This window comes from Pogoniulus pusillus, chromosome 24, assembly GCF_015220805.1.
Source record: "Pogoniulus pusillus isolate bPogPus1 chromosome 24, bPogPus1.pri, whole genome shotgun sequence".
NCBI classification, from domain to species: domain Eukaryota; kingdom Metazoa; phylum Chordata; class Aves; order Piciformes; family Lybiidae; genus Pogoniulus; species Pogoniulus pusillus.
In genome coordinates this window covers 17,171,894-17,192,391 of record NC_087287.1, presented here as the reverse complement: position 1 = coordinate 17,192,391, position 20,498 = coordinate 17,171,894, and the positions used below count along the sequence as shown (strand labels likewise).

The 20,498-nt window shown below is 46.1% G+C and overlaps 1 long non-coding RNA gene across 1 annotated transcript; it reads right to left on the bottom strand.

Moving 5' to 3' along the window:
* Positions 1 to 3,406: 3,406 nt before the first annotated feature.
* Positions 3,407 to 20,061, bottom strand: LOC135186246 (uncharacterized). Its single transcript, XR_010306788.1, has 3 exons — positions 19,881 to 20,061; positions 5,010 to 5,047; positions 3,407 to 3,576 (listed from the first exon to the last, which is right to left on the bottom strand). It is a non-coding gene; the product is annotated as an uncharacterized LOC135186246 (long non-coding RNA).
* Positions 20,062 to 20,498: the final 437 nt, after the last annotated feature.

Genomic DNA, 20,498 nt, shown 5'->3' with positions numbered 1-20,498 from the left:
CTGGCACAGAAGAGATTCAATGGTGGAATATAACAGAGAAGGAGAGGTGATTACAGGTGTGGGCCTTTAGGATGATTTTGGCTGCAGTGATTTTTTTCCATACCACGGCAGCATGAAGGGATACTGAAAATTTATTCTCTCTTTAACCAACCCCCAAAAAAGCACTAAGGAAAAGTCAGGGTCTTAAACTCTGTAAGAAAGAAAAACTTGGTACTTATAAAGAGTTTCTTTGCAAGACATCAGGGTATATGTATCAATTTTTAGTGGAATCACATAGATGTTTTATAAGGGGAGAAGAGGAATAATGCTTGTAGAGGCTCTCAAGGGATAGTTGCTGACATGGAAAACCATTTGCCCCAATCAAACTTTTGGTTTTAATCTGAGATGAAGGATCTAAGCCATTTAAGGGTGTTTCTGTTTACCCCTCAAGCTTCCTAGAGGCAAGAGAGAAGCTCCTGTGATCAATAGTATCAAATGGCATGAAGAAGCAGAGAGCAATCCATAGGAACATACTTTCTTTTTAAAAGGAGAGATCATCTCCTAGATAACAAAACACTTTCCACATCATAACCTACAATTAGTCAAACGGACCAGTCTGCTGCACTGGTAGGGGATGAAAAGACTCCTGGATTATTGGAGTTCTTTGAAAATAGAAATCAAGCAGTTGGTGGTACCTTGAGCAAGCTTTTGAGGGTGCATTGCTACAACAGACCCAGAAAGCTCAAGCTAGTAATAATTTTTAAAGTGGCCTTTAAAGATTTCATCCTGCAAAAGCTTCCTCTGCTTATTACAGGGCCAGCCTTTTCTCCAGCATTGTGACAGTGTCTTCATAGAGCTGGGTATGGAGGCAAAGTTCCTTCATTCCCAACACTTAGCCTATAGATGACCCAACTTTAAACATGTGATACCTCATCACTAAGATACTGTTTCCAGTGGAAAACCACCTGCTACTTTAATGTCCTACCACCACATTTTGTTGCCACTTAAAGACTATCAAATCTTTTATTCTAAAGAATTTTTGGCAGAACAGTAGACAAAACTCTTCCTCTTCATAAAAAAAATAACCAAAACCCTATCACTTTTTGTTGGATCAACAATAAATTTCAGTTTTAAATGTTATGACCCAAAATTTCCAACCTGAAACTTTTGGAAGCCAAATTATTCAAGAGTTTCAAGGAGACTGTTTAAAAAACAAATGAGATACTCAGAGTGCCCAGACACTCAAAAACATAGGCTTTCACTTTAAAACTGCCTGCAGAGTCCATGAGAAGTCTCATTTGACATTAAATCATAAAGCCAGTTGCATTGACTCTCCTGGTCACCTGGGCACACTGCTGGCTCGTCTTCAGCTACTATCACAGTATCACCAAGGTTGGAAGAGACCTCACAGATCATCAAGTCCAACCCTTTACCACAGAGCTCAAGGCCAGACCATGGCACCAAGTGCCACGTCCAATCCTGCCTTGAACAGCTCCAGGGACGGCGACTCCACCACCTCCCCGGGCAGCCCATTCCAGTGTCCAATGACTCTCTCAGGGAAGAACTTTCTCCTCACCTCCAGCCTAAATTTCCCCTGGTGTAGCCTGAGACTGTGTCCTTTTGTTCTGGTGCTGGCCACCTGAGAGAAGAGAGCAACCTCCTCCTAGCCACAACCACCCCTCAGGTAGTTGTAGACAGCAATAAGGTCACCCCTGAGCCTCCTCTTCTCCAGGCTAACCAATCCCAGCTCCCTCAGCCTCTCCTCGTAGGGCTGTGCTCAAGGCCTCTATCAGTGCCCCCAGGTCCCTTTCCTCCTGGCTGCTCTCAGCCACTCTGTCCCCAGCCTCTTGCGCTGCTTGGGGTTGTTGTAGCCAAAGTGCAGAACCCTGCACTTGGCCTTGTTCAATCTCATCCCATTGGCCTCTGCCCACCCATCCAGCCTGTCCAGGTCCCTCTGCAGGGCTCTCCTACCCTCCAACAGCTCCACAACTCCTCCTAGCTTGGTGTCATCTGCAAACTTACTGATGCTGGACTCAATCCCCTGGTCCAGATCATCAATAAAGATATTGCACAGGACTGGGCTCAGCACTGATACTTCAGGGACACCACTAGTGACAAACAAACATCGTTGTGCTTGCAGCAGAATACTACCAGGGGGAACTCCGGGGAAAAGTGAAATGTGCTACAAAGATGAACCTTGCCATCTCTTTTTCTTTCTATATTTGGCTTGTGAGATGCTTCCAAATCATAAGAAGCTGGCTTTGTAAATAGAATGTGTAACACCATCCTGAGAAAGAGGCAATTCCTCGCCTTCATGAGGCAAAGGTCAGATGGCAGAAAGAAATGAAGTAAAAAATGAAGAAAACAGTGACAGATTTTCACAGAGGCCTTTCAAAATGTTGACAATTAAAGTAGATTCAAAGAGATTAAACGGCTTGGAGTAGTCAAGAAACAAATCACATAGAGCTGTCATTGGCATAACACCTGGAGCTGAAACCAAAACTATCCTGATGGATGAGAAAAGTAAAAGAACACACCACAGAAGCAAATCTGCATTCACCAGCAGCAACTAAAGTGACTAATTCAGATCAGATATTAATGAATCACAGTTAAGTGGGTTATAATTATAATCAAGGTGTCAGTAAAGCTCTGCAAGTACCCCATGGTCATCAGAAGCATTCAGAGGGACTGCTGTCCTGTGACTGTGTCTCTCCCTCTGCTGCAACGAATTTAAGCACTACAGACTTCTACTCAAAAAGCAAATCACAATTTAGCCCTCCCTATAAAGAAAAATCAGAACCCAGAAAACAGACAACAGGTATATCTTTGTCTGTTTGGTTGGTGGGTTGTTTTGTTTTGTTTCTACTCTGTGGCAGCCTTGGCAATCTGTTTGGCCATCTTTCCTCCAAAGGTCTGTGTGTTTCTCCAGTGGCTGATTGTGCCTGGAAGGCTTTAACTCTATTCTTTCTTTGCATCACCAGGTCTTCCATAACGTTCACCTGATCAGTTGTTAGCAGGCAACTGCCTATTATACCTGCAAAACTGAGCTGGACGTTGAGAAGTAGAAAAATAGACTCCATCCTAACTAAATCCACTGAATTCAGAGATGCATGAGTCTAAGGGGATGCAGATTGGCGTTGGGAATCGCAGCAGCCACACAGAATGATAATGGGAAGTGCCAGTGTTAACACTGAGAGACCATATCAAACCATCAGACACTGCTCTGGGCTACGAGACCTGGATTAAGTAAATAGCTCATCAGACCTCCCAAGATCCAGGTGTGTGCCTGAAATCTTAGCCATAAGCTGTTTTAACACCACCACCACCACCACAGAGCATGCACATTATGAGAACCAGGGTGTGTGATCAAACCTACATCACCCATTTCATTTGAGTCTTAGTTCAACGTCCTAAGAAAGAGCCATTTTCATGTCCCTTTGCCATACTGCCTCAATACAAAGGTAAGAGAGATGACATTTTCAGAGTGGTTGTTCCAGCACATTTCACCAGCTTAGTTATTGTCCTTTCCTTGCTTTTCCAGCTCCAAGACTGAGGGACTTTTCTTCAGGTTTCCACCTCAGTTCTTTGTTTTTCACCCTGGGAAAAGCACAAGACACGGAGAGATTTCAGAAAACCTGAGCGACTTCAGAGTTTTGCATTGAACTGCAAAACCCAAATGATGAGTGAGCAGGAGCAACACACTGTAAGCAAGGGAAAAATGAATGGGCAGGAGCAACACACTGTAAGCAAGGGAAAACTAAGTGCCAAAGCCAGTCCCACTGATGTTTGGCTTTTCAAGCCTTTCTCTCCCTGCATACACTCTCTAGGACAGCTCGCTTTTAGTAAAGGCTCTTTTGCCAAAATATTCTAGAGGGACTTGATGTTTGTCCTCTCTGTATCAAGAGCAATGTGCATTATTTCACGTTTCCCAGCAATAAATTTAATTTGCCACGTGTCAGCTCAATTACTGAGCTGATCTAAGGCACGATGAATATTTCTTGCCACTCATTTTGCGCTCAGTATGCATCATGATTCAGTATCATCAGCACATACCGTTGAGTTGCAGTGGGTCTTGCTAGCTAGGTGATTTATTTAACATTAAAGTCTGAATCCAGATATTAATCACACTTAACTCTTCCCTTTTGGGGGACAAAGATACCTCAGCACAGAAAATTCATTTTCTTTCGTGTGTTTCTGTGCCATGCCCTTCTCAGCCTGTTAGGTTCATCTTCAGAAGCAGCCTGTCATGTAGATCCTTATCAGAGATTTTCTGAAAACCTAGATAAAATATGTCATATGCACTGCAATTATCTACTTTATAACTCCTAAGCTCATTAAGGAGGTCAATTAGTCATTATTGCCTTTTTTAAAACCCCCTCTGGCAGCCTCAGGTTAGGCTTTGGCTCCTTAATGCAGGCAGTACTGAAAGGGAGTGAGTGCTCCCAGGAGCCAAGAGCTTCTGCAGCCAGAGCTGAGTACCAGCACTTTCAGAGGGAAAAGAAAAGGAAGGTAACTGCCCACTTTTCTACTCACATATTAAATATTGATGAAAGGACTGAGAAAATAGAGCTTGAAATGTAAGGAAATCACATCTGAGTGAAGGGAAAAAAAAATCACAGAGAGAACAGGAGGAAGGGGGGGAGTAAACCCTGCAAGAACACTTTTGTAAGCAGAAGCTGAAATTAGCAGGGGAAGTATCTATTTGCAAGCAGAACAAACACAATTAGCTGGTCCTCCTGCTAATTCTGGCTTCTGGTTGCACAAGTGCACTGCAGGGCACACACCTTCATTACCAATTCCTCCTATTCTGCACTTTCCAGGTGATGTCTGTGAAACAGCGAAGGAAGAGCACCTCCATTTTGAGCACCGACTTTAAGCACCTGGCTGGGATGATTCCTAGCAATTTTGTTATGAAAATAGGCACACAGGGATTTTGGGTTATTCCTAACAAAACCTTCCTCACAGCACTGCTCCAGGGTGGTGCACTGGTGGATAAACCAATAGAGCCAAACATCCAAGAAGTCTCATACCTGCCTCATTCTTCCTCTGTTGGCCCATTTCAGTTTCCCTGTGAAGCACAGAATCACAGAATCAACTAGGTTGAAAAAGACCTCAAGAAAAGCCTGGATGAGGCACTTAGTGCTGTGGCCTAGTTAATTGGATAGGGCTGGGTGCTAGGTTGGACTGGCTGATCTTGGAGGTCTCTTCCAACCTGGTTGATTCTATGATTCTATGATCATCTAGTCCAACCTGTCACCTACCCCTTCTAATTAACTAAACCATGGCACTAAGTGCCTCATCCAGTTTCCTTTTAAACACCTCCAGGGATAGTGACTCAACCACCTCCCTGGGCAGTCCATTCCAATGGGCAATCACTCTTTCCATGAAGAACTTCTTCCTAACATCCAGCCTAAACCTGCCCTAGTGCAGTTTGAGGCTGTGTCCACTTGTTCTGTCACTGGGTGCCTGGGAGAAAAGACCAACCCCTGCCTGGCTACAACCTCCTTTCAGATAGTTGTAGACAGCTGTGGGTTCCAGACAGGATCACACAGAGCCATGTGAAGATGGAGAAACCCATCTCAGTGGGAAGGACACAGAAAAGTGTGTCCCAACTCCAGCTGAAACTTCACTTAGGACCCCTCTTCAGAGTATGTCCTCCCTGTCGACCATGACCTATTCAGAACTCATCTCCTGAATGTTTTCTCTGCCATTGTTGTGCTGCAAATTAGAGGAGAGAAATGGATTAAGAGAATAAAAGAAGGTTACTCCTTCCTCAATCTCATTATCTCTGCTGAGAAAAATGAACAGTCATGGCAGTGAGGAAGAAAAAAAAATCTCTGAAGAGTGCTCAGTCCAGGCAGAGAAGCAGCAAGAGAAGGAAAGCCAGAATTAATATGTGCTTTTCACCCAACTGCATTCTAATTTACTAGTGGACTCTAGCTCTCTTCTATTAATGTAGCAGTGTTCCTAGTTTATTCTGTCATTTTACTGAATTAGATTTCAATTTCCCTTTTCCTATTCTTTAATTGGTCAGTTACAGATGCTCACATTTTTTTTCCATGTGCAAGTTTGCTTTGTCTATATTTCGCAGTTGCAATCTGGGCTGTCCACTGCTCTATTACTGTGTGATAAGTGATATCTGTTGCAACTACACATGAACTCATTTTTCTCTCTTCCTTGCATACCCCTCCAAAGCTGGCTTATCCAAAATAACAAATTGTCTTGCAGCTGGCAATTATTAGTTTGGGCTTATTCATTTTGATCTATAAGGTAATTTAATGTGTAACCTTATTATAGTTATGCAAAGCTCAGGACTCTAAAGACCAATTTGATGTTACCTTCTTAGCAATTAATTGCAATCTAGTTGGGCTGTGCATGTATTGGAATGAAGAAATACTTTCATGAACAAATCTCTGCATCATCTGCTAATGGCCATGTTTTAAGGGCATCAGCTCAACGAGGACAGCTTCTATGCTGAGGTAGGTAACAGGTTATACTATTTGGGGTAGTATCTCTTGTGCTTACTAGAGGTTAACAACATAATGGAAAGAGGTGGGGTTTTTAAATAGAATAAGCCAGTCTTGCACTGTAGCAAGATCAAAGGTTTATTAATACCTTGATATCTGTGATATACCAATTCTCTTCTTCTGTATGCACTTCTGCTGTTTCTGCCTTTGATCCTCCTCTTCCATCCTTGCAAGTGGAACTTTGCATCCGTGCTGAATCCCATCACACTATCCAGATGCCTGCTCAGAGGTAAGAATATGTCCATTTGCAGCCAAACACAACCAGCTGAGTTAGGCCAGATGACAAATAGATCTTTTTGCACTGCTTCCCAAACTAAACCTGTTAGCTATTAACCCTTTTCCCCCAAATGACTTCAAATGGATTAGTTCTATTTGTGCTAAAATTCCTGATGACCTAGAGCTCAGAAAGCTGAGGTAGCTGAGATTTAGTAAAAACTTCAGGGAGTCCATGATGATGCAATGAAAAGAAAAGTTTCATCCTGAAGAAAGGGTGGATGCTAAAAGTGAAGTATTGGAAGCTATTTTCATGGTATCAGCAGTAAGAGAACAAATAGTTATGAAAGTTATAATGAATATCTCGATACTAGAAGAGCACTTTGGGGTTTTGCCTTAGAGCTGAGAAGACAGCACAGTAGCAGGTGACAGGACAAAGGGCAATGGGTAGAAGCTGAGGCATAGGAAGCTTCATTTAAACATGAGCATGATTTTTTTTTCACTGTGAGGGTGACAGAACACTGGAGCAGGCTGCCCAGGGGGGTGGTGGATGCATCCCTGTGTGATCTGGTATAGGTGATCCTGCTCTGGCATGGGGGTTGGACTGGATGAGCATTTGAGGTCCCTTCCAGCCCCTGACAGTCTGTGATTCTATGGAGTTAATCAGCCTGTGGATCTGACTCTTCACATCAAATAGATGATCTTTTTACTGTCCTTCACATATTTCTGTGGAAGTTTCCCTGTTGTACCTTTGGTTTGGGGTGGATACAGGTGTGTGCTCATGTGCTCTTCTGTTCATAAATGCAGTCGTACACCTCTGTACGCGCTTGAGAAAGAACCGCAGGTGTTTGCTGCTCTCAAAAAGCTTTTCTATGGGGACCACTGAGTCTGGAGAGAAAGCAATATCATTTCCACTTTTGCTAGCACTCCTCAATCCTCAGCCACCTCCTCTCTAGCAAGGAGTACCACCCTGGTGGATGTGAAACAAGACCACCGTTGATAAGAGCACTTGAAGACCTCCACACGAGAACTATGGTGATTTCAGAATATTCCAACACCCAGATCTCTACATTCTCAGCTGTGCTCAGACCTGCACTTCTGGAATACCAAACCCACTAAATATTCTGCATTAAAATCATCACTCTGGGAGCAAAGATCCCATTTTCCTAACCAAAGGCTATTTTGTGTGCCGTGCAGCCCTTGCCAGGACCATAGGCATTAAAGGAAAGTGCTATGTAAATCAAATATGGGCTCACCTGCCAGGCAGCATATGTTTTGCTACTGTCAAACCCAAGGGTTCTGTAAAGAGATGAGACAGATGCTTATCTCACCTCCTGCCCCTTTTGCAGAGATCACGTCACAGCATCCACATTGCTGGAATGCTTTATTGTGAAACACAGCACCCTTTTTAACACTAGTTTGCCAGCAGCCTGAGACTTGCTGGTAAATGTTTTCCTCCATGCCAGCCAGTCTTGGCTACCTTAAATTTTCCTAAAGTGACATGTTGGAATTCCCTCCCTGCATACCAACCTGGAGATAGGTGAGGTTCAGTGAATTGTAAACTTTCACAACTGATTTACATGTTCCAGGTTTTAATACCCTTCTCAATTCTTAAACGGATTAGGGAGGAGAGTCTTTAGCTGCATTTGACAGAGATTGTTCTCGACATGGCCTATTTTTCATGGTAGTCATTTATTGTAGTTGGTAATTAGCTATATGGCCTTTTGGCATTGATTTTCTTTTCTGCATCTACTTCAGGTCTGCTCCCTAAATGCTGGATATGGTGTTTACTGACACCACTTTTGTTTATGCTACAGTCTGGCGTATTTGATAATTCACTCGCTTCTTCACATGACATAAATTGGCAATGCATAAACTAAGGCTGGAAATAAAATGGGTTTTGGCTGCCATAGGATGGATAAAAGCCCTGGAATGGCTGCTCAGTAATAGGGATACTGAGGGCCAAAAACCCAACTGCCTTTTTTTAGATGAAGCTTAATCAGCTTCTGAAAAGGTTTAAGAGCTAACATAGCAGCTCCAAAAATGAGGGAATGGGTCCCAAAATCCAGAATGCCTTTTCCAGGCATATGAGAGATGAGTGTGCATGCACAAGGTGATTCACCATCACAAAATAGCACAGCATTTTCTTATGTGTGCACAAACCAAACAAAAACATAACCATAGCTTGTTACCTCTAAGCTGTCCTTTGTGCCTTGGAAAGGGTAACTGATTTGGGACAACTGTTGGGTCCACAGGGGAAGTCTGACTGTTCAAAAATCCAGAGGCACATGCATTCTGCTCCTGATGCAGCAGGTACTTGCACCTTCTAAGGCTGCACATGTCAGCAGCCAGCCCAATCCTGGGTTTATGATTTATTTCTTTACACAGTTGCAGCTTTGCTAGTTTGATAACTAAGATATAGGTACATATTTTTTCCCCAGGGCTACTACTAATAAAATGCCTTATATAAGCAGATGCACAACAAGAATGCCTTCCCATGTACCAGATAAAATGTGGAGTGCTTATTTGGCATCAAAAGTAGCTGCTGTTCCTTCATCCTCCATCAGTGTGGCCAGTAGGACAAGGGAGGTTATTCTGCCCCTGGACTCAGCACTGGTCAGGCCACACCTTGAGTGCTGTGTCCAGTTCTGGGCCCCTCAATTCAAGAGAGATGTTGAGGTGCTGGAAGGTGTCCAGAGAAGGGCAACAAAGCTGGTGAGGGGCCTGGAACACAAACCCTATGAGGAGAGGCTGAGGGAGCTGGGGTTGTTTAGCCTGGAGAAGAGGAGGCTCAGGGGGGACCTCATTGCTGTCTACAACTACCTGAAGGGAGGCTGTAGCCAGGTGGGGTTGGTCTCTTCTCCCAGGCAACCACCAACAGAACAAGGGGACAGAGTCTCAAGTTGTGCCAGGGAAAGTATAGGCTGGATGTTAGGAGGAAGTTCTTCCCAGAGAGAGTGATTGGCATTGGAATGGGCTGCCCAGGGAGGTGGTGGAGTCACCATCCCTGGAGGTGTTCAAGAAAAGCCTGAATGAGGCACTTAGTGCCATGGTCTGGTTGACTGGCTAGGGCTGGGTGCTAGGTTGGCCTGGCTGATCTTGGAGGTCTCTTCCAACCTGGTTGATTCTATGATTCTATGATTTACAAGAGCTTTAGGAAGAACAAGACACAGAAGCATAAGAGGGAAGAGAAAGAAGACAATGATAAAGATACGAAAAATGCCTGTTTAATTACACTCCAGATTTTATCTCTGTTCCATATAAGCTCTGTCTCTTCCTCCTCCAAGTGAAAAAAAAAACAACCCTGGCATGTGCTGTATTTTGAAAGTGGATTGACACAAAGGAAGAGAATTGGTCATGTCTGCTGGCATCAATCTCCCTCCCCAACAGGCTGTGATTCAGTCAGAGCTATTATTCTCACTTTGAGGTCTGAGGCAGTATCAAAAGGGTTGCTATTTCTTGGGCATCCTTTCCAGCAGGGGTATGCACTGTCTGACAGAGATGGTGCAGAGCACTTCGAGTCCAAGAGAATTTGCTCCAGCTCTTGCTTTTGACCTGTTCACAGCTCGTTCAATGAAAAGCACAAAACCAAAAGGGGGCACAAAGAAACAATATTGCTGCTCCAATTTTCTTATTGTCTACTTTCTTACATCCTTCTCCTTCTGCAGTGTTCTCCATGATGGCATCCAAAATGTTCTCCTCCTCACTATAACCACACTGCCTCAAGAAGAACCTTTTAACTCAATCACTTTATTCCATACATAGAAAAAGACTTCTCTGATTATAGCTTCTCTGCTCCTCCACCTTCTGCTTACATGCATCTAAATTCCTCTTCCTGAAGACAGTTAGCATCTGCTCTGGACTTGAGATGGGCCCTAACTGGTGATTTTAAATACCCTTGCTTACCACTCACACAAGGAACTGAAATAACCTGCATGGTGTCACTGTAGCCCAGCTGCTGAGCTCAGCAGAGGACATCAGGTACTCAGAAGCATTCATTCTCATCATTATCTATCGTGTCTATTCCCTGCCCTCAGCTTCAGCTCAGCAAAGCCCTGCACACCACCCCATTTGCTGATAGGGGGAACCACCATCCTGTGCAGGAGGAACTCAGAACCACAGGAGTCTGCACAGCTGATGAAATACTGGAGCATGCAGCTCACTGATCCTTAGTTTGAAACCGCAGTTCTTTAGCTAACTCCAATCCTCTTTTAAAGCAGCTATGGAGCTTTTGGGTTGAGTAGGGAAGTGGAAGAGAGCCACTTCACATGCAAGGGTTCCTCCCTGAGATATCCCAGCTCTCACTGAAGTTTCTAGGTAGCTAGGATCTAGTGCACTTGAGACAGAGAGCAGACACCTCTCAGCCTTCCCCCAACGATGACAGTGTTGGTCTCATGTCAGAACCAGCACACTGAATGCTGATCTTAAAATGCTCCTGGACCTGCTCTGCTACGAAGCTGAAGACCTCTCTTTACTTACTCCCTTGTTTTGTTCTCTTCAATGAGTACCTGAATGCTGTCCTTAGACAAATTTCTCAGCTTACCACCTGCTTTCTCTGCGAGATCTGACAGCAGAATTGTGTTTGCTGTTGCAGCTATGAAAGCAATGCTCATTGCATGCAGGAGACCACATTCCAGTCTGTCTATCAGCAACACACAACTGGGTGCCAGTGTCTAGGGCACTCATCCTTTGTCACCTCAGCCACTTAGAGTGGAGTTGCTTCTAGTACCTGAGAAGCTGGCAGGGCTACACCCTCTTCTCTTTTTTTCATTTGGGTGTTTTTTTTTTCCTCCTCCCCTCTGAAAAAAGAAAGTTGAGCTACAGCTTTGGTACGTTTTTGCATCTGGACAAATCTCAAAGAGCCATCACTTGATCCCTTCATCCAACATCATGCTTCGCTTAAGTGACTTTCCAGAACCAAGTCTGTATGGAACTGACTGTAGGATTTTACCCTCGCTGTGAAATACTCTTCCCTTTTGTGACACCAACTAGTCTTGAAATGCTGTAAAAATGCTGACAGAAGAAATACCAGAGAAGGGTTTTAAAGAGCTTGTGAAGGATTGGTAGGTCCAGAGGTGGTTTTTTTTTCAGCACAGGAACAGCTAGGGGACATTTAAACCCGAATGGAAACGATTCTAGAGGACACTAAGGATTTAGTGCATTTGAGGGAGTCACCAACATGAAAGGTAACATATTTTGGTGGAGGCTGGAGGGGACAGGATCTGATGGACAGTATGTCAGCCCTATAGTAGGAACGGGGAGGGGGGCAGGCAGCACTACTGCAACATGGGGAAAGCAATGAAATGAGAAAGGTAAATGAAGCGAAGTGCAGCATCAGACAGAGGCCCCAACATCACAAACACAGTGGCAGTGCACAGTCTCATGGATCCTCTGAGTTTTACACTGAAGAGAAGTGACAAAATCATCAGGAGAGAAATGAGAATGACCAGCAGAAGCCTGAGGAGGAACAGTGTGAGAAGGGAGTCAAAAACACTAAAGAGCTGCCTGAGGTTAGTGCTACTGGACTACGATTTATGAAGGGATACATTCAAAACTGCCTCAAAGGTTAAATGTGAAGCTTGGACAAGAGAATAAGAGGAGGAAAAAAAAATCTTCAAGTGTCCAAGATGTAAGCAAGATACATGGCATGTACAACACAGCTAGCACAATTACACGGTGGAACTGAATTCCTGAACAGCAGCTCTTTGCTTTGCTGTCCTGAGGTGGCACTCCCAGGTGAGCCTGTGTCATTTGAACCCTGCTGGCTTCCACTGCTACAGCACCTGCACCATAACAAAGGAAGGAGCCTCAAAATAAGGCTGTGGAAGGTTCATTAAAATCATGCTAGCCTTCCAGGTCTTCATTTCCAAATGCAAGCACCAGTTCACATCCACACTTAGAATATAGGTGCATGCATACCTGTAGAGGTACATATACACACACAGTTTGGGCTGCATATTCTGCTGCTCATCTCACCTCTTAAAATACTATTTATTTGTGTTTTAAAGTCTCCCTTAGAAATCCTAATGCAAATAAAAAGCAATATATGCAAACCTCAAGCAGCGCTACAGGCTGGGAACTGAGTGGCTGGAAAGCAGCCAAGAGGAAAGGGACCTGGGGGTACTGGTAGATAGTAGGCTGAAGATGAGCCAGCAGTGTGCCCAGGTGGCCAAGAGAGCCAATGGCATCCTGGCCTGGATGAGGAAGAGTGTGGCCAGTAGGACAAGGGAGGTTATTCTTTCCCTGTACTCAGCACTGCTCAGGCCACACCTTGAATGCTGTGTCCAGTTCTGGGCCCCTCAATTCAAGAGAGATGTTGAGGGACTGGAAGGTGTCCAGAGAAGGGCAACAAAGCTGGTGAGGGGCCTGGAACACAAATCCTATGAGGAGAGGCTGAGGGAGCTGGGGGTGTGCAGCCTGGAGAAGAGGAGGCTCAGGGGTGACCTCATTGTTGTCTACAACTATCTGAAGGGAGGCTGTAGCCAGGTGGGGGTTGGTCCCTCCTGCCAGGCAACCACCAACAGAGCAAGGGGACACAGTCTCAAGTTGTGCTGGGGGAAGTATAGGCTGGATGTTAGGAGGAAGTTGTTGCCAGAGAGAGTGATTGGCATTGGAATGGGCTTCCCAGGGAGGTGGTGGAGTCACCATCCCTGGAGGTGTTCAAGCAAAGCCTGGATGAGGCACTTAGTGCCATGGTCTGGTTGACTGGGTGGGGCTGGGTGCTAGGTTGGGCTGGATGATCTTGGAGGTCTCTTCCAACCTGGTTGATTCTATGATTCTATGTCCCACAGTCTCACTTAGGAGACCAAAGAGGTTCTTTCTCAGACAAAAGTTGCAGTAGAGTTACATTTATAAACCCCTCTCTCATTTAGGCTGCATCCCATTTTTTTGCTGCATCCTGTAGGAAGCCATCCACCTTCCAAAACAGTCTCAAGGGCTCTTTCCCAGGCTCACTCCCTTTGCTTTTGGTCCTGTTACATCAACAACAGTCTCGCAATACGTAGCTCCTGAATGGTGGAATTTATGTCCAATTAGTTTAATTTTATACTCTCTGTAATTATGGGAATTATCCTGCTTTTCTTCAAAATCCTATAACCATTTTCCATTAGCTTTGTTACATCTTTAATTACGACCTTAGGTTGAGGTGGCATAATTTGACTTAAAGAGATGCTCCAGAACTCAAGTACTGACGTCTCCAGGTTTCATAGAAATTGCAGGGATCATAGGAATTTAACTTGGTAATTACCTGAATATTTCAAGTCAGACAACCACCATATAAAATAATTATGGGTTGTTGTTTTCCAAATTAACTTTGTGGGTTACTGCAGGTTACTGCAGGTTACAATAGAGATAAAGAAATAGAGATTAAAAAGTGAAACATACCTAAACACAAGATTATCACAGTATCATCGGGGTTGGAAGAGACCTCACAGATCATCAAGTCCAACCCTTTACCACAGAGCTCAAGGCCAGACCATAGCACCAAGTGCCACGTCCAACCTTGCCTTGAACAGCTCCAGGGACGGCGACTCCACCACCTCCCCGGGCAGCCCATTCCAGTATCCAATGACTCTGCAACCAGATGAATAAAGAATGCCAAAAGACAATGAGAGATGGCTCTTTAAAATGCATCAAATAGCAAATACCACATTTCCAGCTAAGGAATGTTCAGATCAAGGTTTCTATTCCACCATAGAATCAACCAGGTTGGAAGAGACCTCCAAGCTCATCCAGTCCAACCTAGCACCCAGCCCTAACCAATCAACCAGACCATGGCACTAAGTGCCTCATCCAGGCTTTGCTTGGGCACCTCCAGGGATGGTGACTCCACCACCTCCCTGGGCAGCCCATTCCAATGCCAATCACTCTCTCTGGCAACAACTTCCTCTTACCACAAGGGACTTGTAAAGATCCAAATTGGCATAAATAGGAGCAAAATTGCCCCTTGTACACTTCTGGTATGAAGCCTTCAAGAACTGGCCCCTCTGTAACCCACATAAGCTCCTTTCTTTTGCTCTTAGCCAGCATTTCATCAGCAAGTTTGCAGATGACACTAAGCTGGGGGCAGATGTGACTGAGTTGGAAGGCAGAAGGGCTCTGCAGCAGGACCTTGACCGCCTGCACAGATGGGCAGAGGCCAATGGGATGGGGTTCAATAGCTCCAAGTGCAGGGTGCTGCACTTTGGCCACAACAACCCCATGCAGAGATACAGGCTGGGGTGGGAGTGGCTGGAGAGCAGCCAGACAGAGAGGGATCTGGGGGTGCTGATCGATACCCACCTGAACATGAGCCAGCAGTGTGCCCAGGTGGCCAAGAGAGCCAGTGGCATCCTGGGCTGCATCAGGAATGGTGTGGTCAGCAGGAGCAGGGAGGTCATTCTGCCCCTGTACTCTGCACTGGTCAGACCACACCTCGAGTACTGTGTTCAGTTCTGGGCCCCCCAGTTTAGGAGGGACATTGAGATGCTTGAGTGTGTCCAGAGAAGGGCGACGAGGCTGGGGAGAGGCCTTGAGCACAGCCCTACGAGGTGAGGCTGAGGGAGCTGGGATTGGTTAGCCTGGAGAAGAGGAGGCTCAGGGGTGACCTTATTGCTGTCTACAACTACCTGAAGGGTGGTTGTGGCCAGGAGGAGGTTGCTCTCTTCTCTCAGGTGGCCAGCTCCAGAACAAGGGGACACAGCCTCAGGCTGCGCCAGGGGAAATTTCGGCTCGAGGTGAGGAGAAAGTTCTTCCCTGAGAGAGTCATTGGACACTGGAATGGGCTGCCCGGGGAGGTGGTGGAGTCGTCATCCCTGGGGCAGTTCAAGGCAAGGTTGGATGTGGCACTTGGTGCCATGGTCTAGCCTTGGGCACTGTGGTAAAGGGTTGGACTAGATGATCTGTGAGGTCTCTTCCAACCTTGGTGATACTGTGATACTGTGATACTGTGATTGTGGTGGTTTAAGCTATAAGATACTACTTGCTAAGGTTTTCTTTCTTCAGTTTTGAAAAAGCAGCTAACAAAGACTAAAAAGGGAAAACTTCAACATATAGTAATGTGATTGTATTTTGTGTCTTCTTTTCCCCTTCAAAATGCCAATGCTTTTGTTATCTCTTGCATGTAAAGACATAGAAAAAAAATTACTTGGCATGATTTCCATCATGTTGATTCTTCTGGGTTCTCAAATATTATGATCCATGGAAAGTCTGGATTCATGCTTACTTCTACTCTTCATTAAGTCAGTTGTAGTTGAATTGCTGGTAGGGCAGGCTGCTGATACAGTAGGTGGGCATGCTGAATAAAATACATACCACAGCTGTACCTGCACTTGTCAGAGAGCCAACCTGCTTTATGCCAGTCTGTTCTCCACTGCTTCCTGGTCATAGCCCATCTGTTTCTGAGTTCATAAAATGCTGAAGAACACAAATATCTGAACCTATTATAGGTAACATGCTTCAATTAAACTCTGATGGTGGAGCTGCACTTACCAGACTAACACTGGTAATGTATCTCTTTCAAGTTTGTCAATAAAATAGACATCCATGCACAGACATTTCTGTGGGGTTCAGAGGCTTTTCTGCGTAGTGGCTTCCACATATGGTGCATCTGGCCAATATTCTTGCAGTGGCAAACAAAATCAAACCCAAAAAGAACTGCCAAATCAGAGTATGGAAGGTTACTAAGACAGATTAGATAAACCCCTACATACAGGGAGAGGTTCCACAGTAGGAGCACTTACAGGTGAAGTAAGCCAGATAGCTATTAACCTGAAGATTACCAATTGCTTGAAGGAGTGCTTTGCTTTGCTGTTGCATTCAGTGATAACACAGAATGAGAGCACACCCAAAAATGATGAAACTAATAATCAGCTTGCACAAATAATTTTTGCACTGGGGCTGAAACACTTAACTTTACAAGGTCAGTTTCACAAAACCTGAGAATTAGAGAAACTCAGCAGGCTGTCAATAGCTGATTTAATAGGAACAGACTTTAAACAGAACAAGTAGGTGAGGGATACACCCCCAGGAAATACGCTGAGGATACACAAGGCACCTATGGTTAAGATATCTGTCCTCTGGATGTCATCATTGGTCTTTTTTTACATGCTGTTGGTGAAAGGTGTATTTATGGAGAAGATAACTGCAGTCCTAAGGAAGCTGGCTTGGGTGGGTCAGTGTTGGTAGCTCAGTGCATTTCCAATTAGAACTGAATATACAGCAGTGTAGAAGACAACTGCAGTCCTAAGGAAGCTGGCTCGGGTGGGTCAGTGTTGGTAGCTCAGTGCATTTCCAATTAGAACTGAATACACAGCAGTGTAGAAGATAACTGCAGTCCTAAGGAAATTATCATAGTATCACAGTATCATCAGGGTTGGAAGAGACCTCACAGATCATCAAGTCCAACCCTTTACCACAGAGCTCAAGGCCAGACCATGGCACCAAGTGCCACGTCCAACTTTGCCTTGAACTGCCCCAGGGACAGCGACTCCACCACCTCCCCAGGCAGCCCATTCCAGTGTCCAATGACTCTCTCAGGGAAGAACTTTCTCCTCACCTCCAGCCTAAATCTCCCCTGGTGTAGCCTGAGGCTGTGTCCTCTTGTTCTGGTGCTGGCCACCTGAGAGAAGAGAGCAACCTCCTCCTGGCCACAACCACCCCTCAGGTAGTTGTAGACAGCAATAAGGTCTCCCCTGAGCCTCCTCTTCTCCAGGCTAACCAATCCCAGCTCCCTCAGCCTCTCCTCGTAGGGCTGTGCTCAAGGCCTCTCCCCAGCCTCATTGCCCTTCTCTGGACACGCTCAAGCATCTCAATGTCCCTCCTAAACTGGGGGGCCCAGAACTGAACACAGCACTCAAGGTGTGGTCTAAGCAGTGCAGAGTACAGGGGCAGAATGACCTCCCTGCTCCTGCTGGCCACACCATTCCTGATGCAGGCCAGGATGCCACTGGCTCTCTTGGCCACCTGGGCACACTGCTGGCTCATGTTCAGGCGGGTATCAATCAGCACCCCCAGATCCCTTTCTGTTTGGCTTCTCTCAGCCACTCCGACCCCAGCCTGTATCTCTGCATGGGGTTTTGTGGCCAAAGTGCAGCACCCTGCACTTGGAGCTATTGAAGCCATCCCCTTGGACTCTGCCCATCTGTGCAGGCGGTCAAGGTCCCGCTGCAGAGCCCTTCTGCCCTCCAACCCAGCCACATCTGCCCCCAGCTTGGTGTCATCTGCAAACTTGCTGATGACTGACTCCATGCCCTCATCCAGATCATCTATGAAGATGTTAAAGAGGATGGGGCCCAGCACAGATCCCTGACGGACACCACTAGTGACAGCTGCCAGCTGGATGTGGCACCATTCACCACCACTCTCTGGGCTCAGCCCTCCAGCCAGTTCCTAACCCAGCACAGAGTGTTGCCATCCAAGCCGTGGGCTGACAGCTTAGCCAGCAGTTTGCTGTGGGGAACAGTGTCAAAGGCCTTGCTGAAGTCCAGACAGACCACATCCACAGGCCTCCCCACATCCACCAAGCAGTCACCTGATCACAGAAGGAGATCAGGTTGGAGAGGCAGGATCTGCCCTTCCTAAACCCATGCTGGCTGGACCTGAGCCCTTTGCCATCCCTCAGGTGCGCTCTTATTACCCCCAAGTTAACCTGCTCCATCAGTTTCCCTGGCACTGAGGTCAGGCTGACGGGCTTTGGGTGTATCAGTTTTGGTAGCTCAATGCATTTCTAATCAGAACTGAATGCACAAGAGTGTGTTCCAGATCATTACTACTTATAACCTACAGTGAAGCAACTTCCACAGTGCAGTGCAAAAAACCCAGACAACAAACAAAACCCCACAACAAACAAACCACAAAACCAAAACACACCAGCAAAAAACCCCCCCCAAGAAACCAAAAATCCCAAACTCTTTTGCACATTTCATGGGAGAAGAGTTCACATCTCTGCTTCAAGAAGCACTTTATGCCTCCTCACTAAAAATTTCCACCTCCCCATATGTGCAGCTGAGGCATAGCTGCCTGTCAGCAATAGTGTTTGCAGTATTTGCAGAAATCTTTGCTTTGAGGTGGAACCAGAATGTAAACTTTCAAAATAAGGTGCTTGGTTTCTCTGGTGAGGGAATATTCCACTAGTGCTGATGCACCAGATCAGAAAGGAAAGATCTGGAATGCATCTTACTGCAGCAAGGGCAACCCTGAGAGAGTTGATAGGGAGCGCAGACCAAAGTGAGGCACTGCAGGTATTTACCAGAATCATAGAATGGTTTAGGTTGGAAGAGGCCTCAAAGGTCATCCAGTTCCAACCCCTTGCCATAGGCAGGGACATCTGCCATTAGAACAGGTCACTCAAGGCCTCACTCAACCTGGCCCTCCAGGGAGGGAGCAGCCACAACCTCCCTGGGCAACCTGTGCCAGTGTCTCACCACCCTCACTGCAAAGAGCCCTTTCCTAGCATCTAGTTTGAATCTCCTCCCTGCCAGTTTAAACCCATTACTCCTCATCCTGTCATTACAAGACCTTGGCAATAGGCCCTCCACTGCCTTCCTGTAGCCCCCTTCAGATACTTGAAGGCTACTATGAAGTCTCCTCAAACCAGTATCTTTTCTAGGCTGCAGAGCCTCAACTCTTGTAGCCTGTGCTCATAGCAGAGCTGCTGCAGCCCTCTGAGCATCTTGGTGGCCTCCTCTGGACTGGCTCAAACAGTTCCATGTCCTTCTTGTGCTGGGGGCTCCAGAACTGCACACAGGACTCCAGGTGGGGTCTGAGGAGAGCAGAGGCAAGGGGCAGAATCCCCTCCCTTGCCCTGCTGCCCACACTGCTCTTGCTGCAGCCCAGCACAGGGTTGCTGTCTGGGCTGCACTCCCACTGCAGGCTCATGTTGAGCTTTTCATCAGCCCAGACCCCCAGGTCTTTTTTTCAGGGCTACTCTCAGCCATTTTCCACCCAGCCTGGAGTTGTGCTTGGGATTGCACTGACCCAGGTGCAGGACCTTACACTTGGCCTTGCTGAACCTCATGAGGTTGGCCTGGGCACACCTCTGCAGCCCATCCAGCTCCCTCTACAAGAGCTTTTATAAGATATCACACTGAAATAGTCTAAGCAGAAGCAGATTCCAGACTGAATCATAGACTGAATCATCCTCCCAGCATGAGGCATAAGGTTGAATTCAAATCTTCTCAGTACCTTTCAAGTCCAGATGAATCCAAAGGCAAGGAGGGTCTGGCTGTCCTGGATTGCTTGGGTCTGCTGGCAGGTGGTGCAAGCTGCTGAACTGGCCCCAGCTAGCCAGTAAAGGAGGCTGTCACCTTTGCACTTCTTTTTCTGAACAGTGCCAGATGTTTCCCAGCTGCAGTCAGCATCCATCCTGACACACCTGAAACAGTGTCAATTTTAGCAGCATGGGGACCACCCCAGAAAACTTAGGGATACAAGTATGATGTCCTTCTTCCTTCTGCATGGCCACAGCATACAGAGAGAGATACATTGCACAAAGAAACCCCCAAAACAACAAACCAAAGCAAAACCAAACCAAACCCCTCCAGATTTCATAGAGGAATTATAATGGATCTTTGAGAGAGAGGCACTGCCCAAGTTGCACAAGCTAATGCTTCACATATGACTGAGTTGGAAGGCAGAAGGGCTCTGCAGCAGGACCTTGACCGCCTGGACAGATGGGCAGAGTCCAATGGGAGGGCATTCAATAGCTCCAAGTGCAGGGTGCTGCACTTTGGCCACAGCAACCCCATGCAGAGATACAGGCTGAGGTCAGAGTGGCTGGAGAGCAGCCAGACAGAGAGGGAT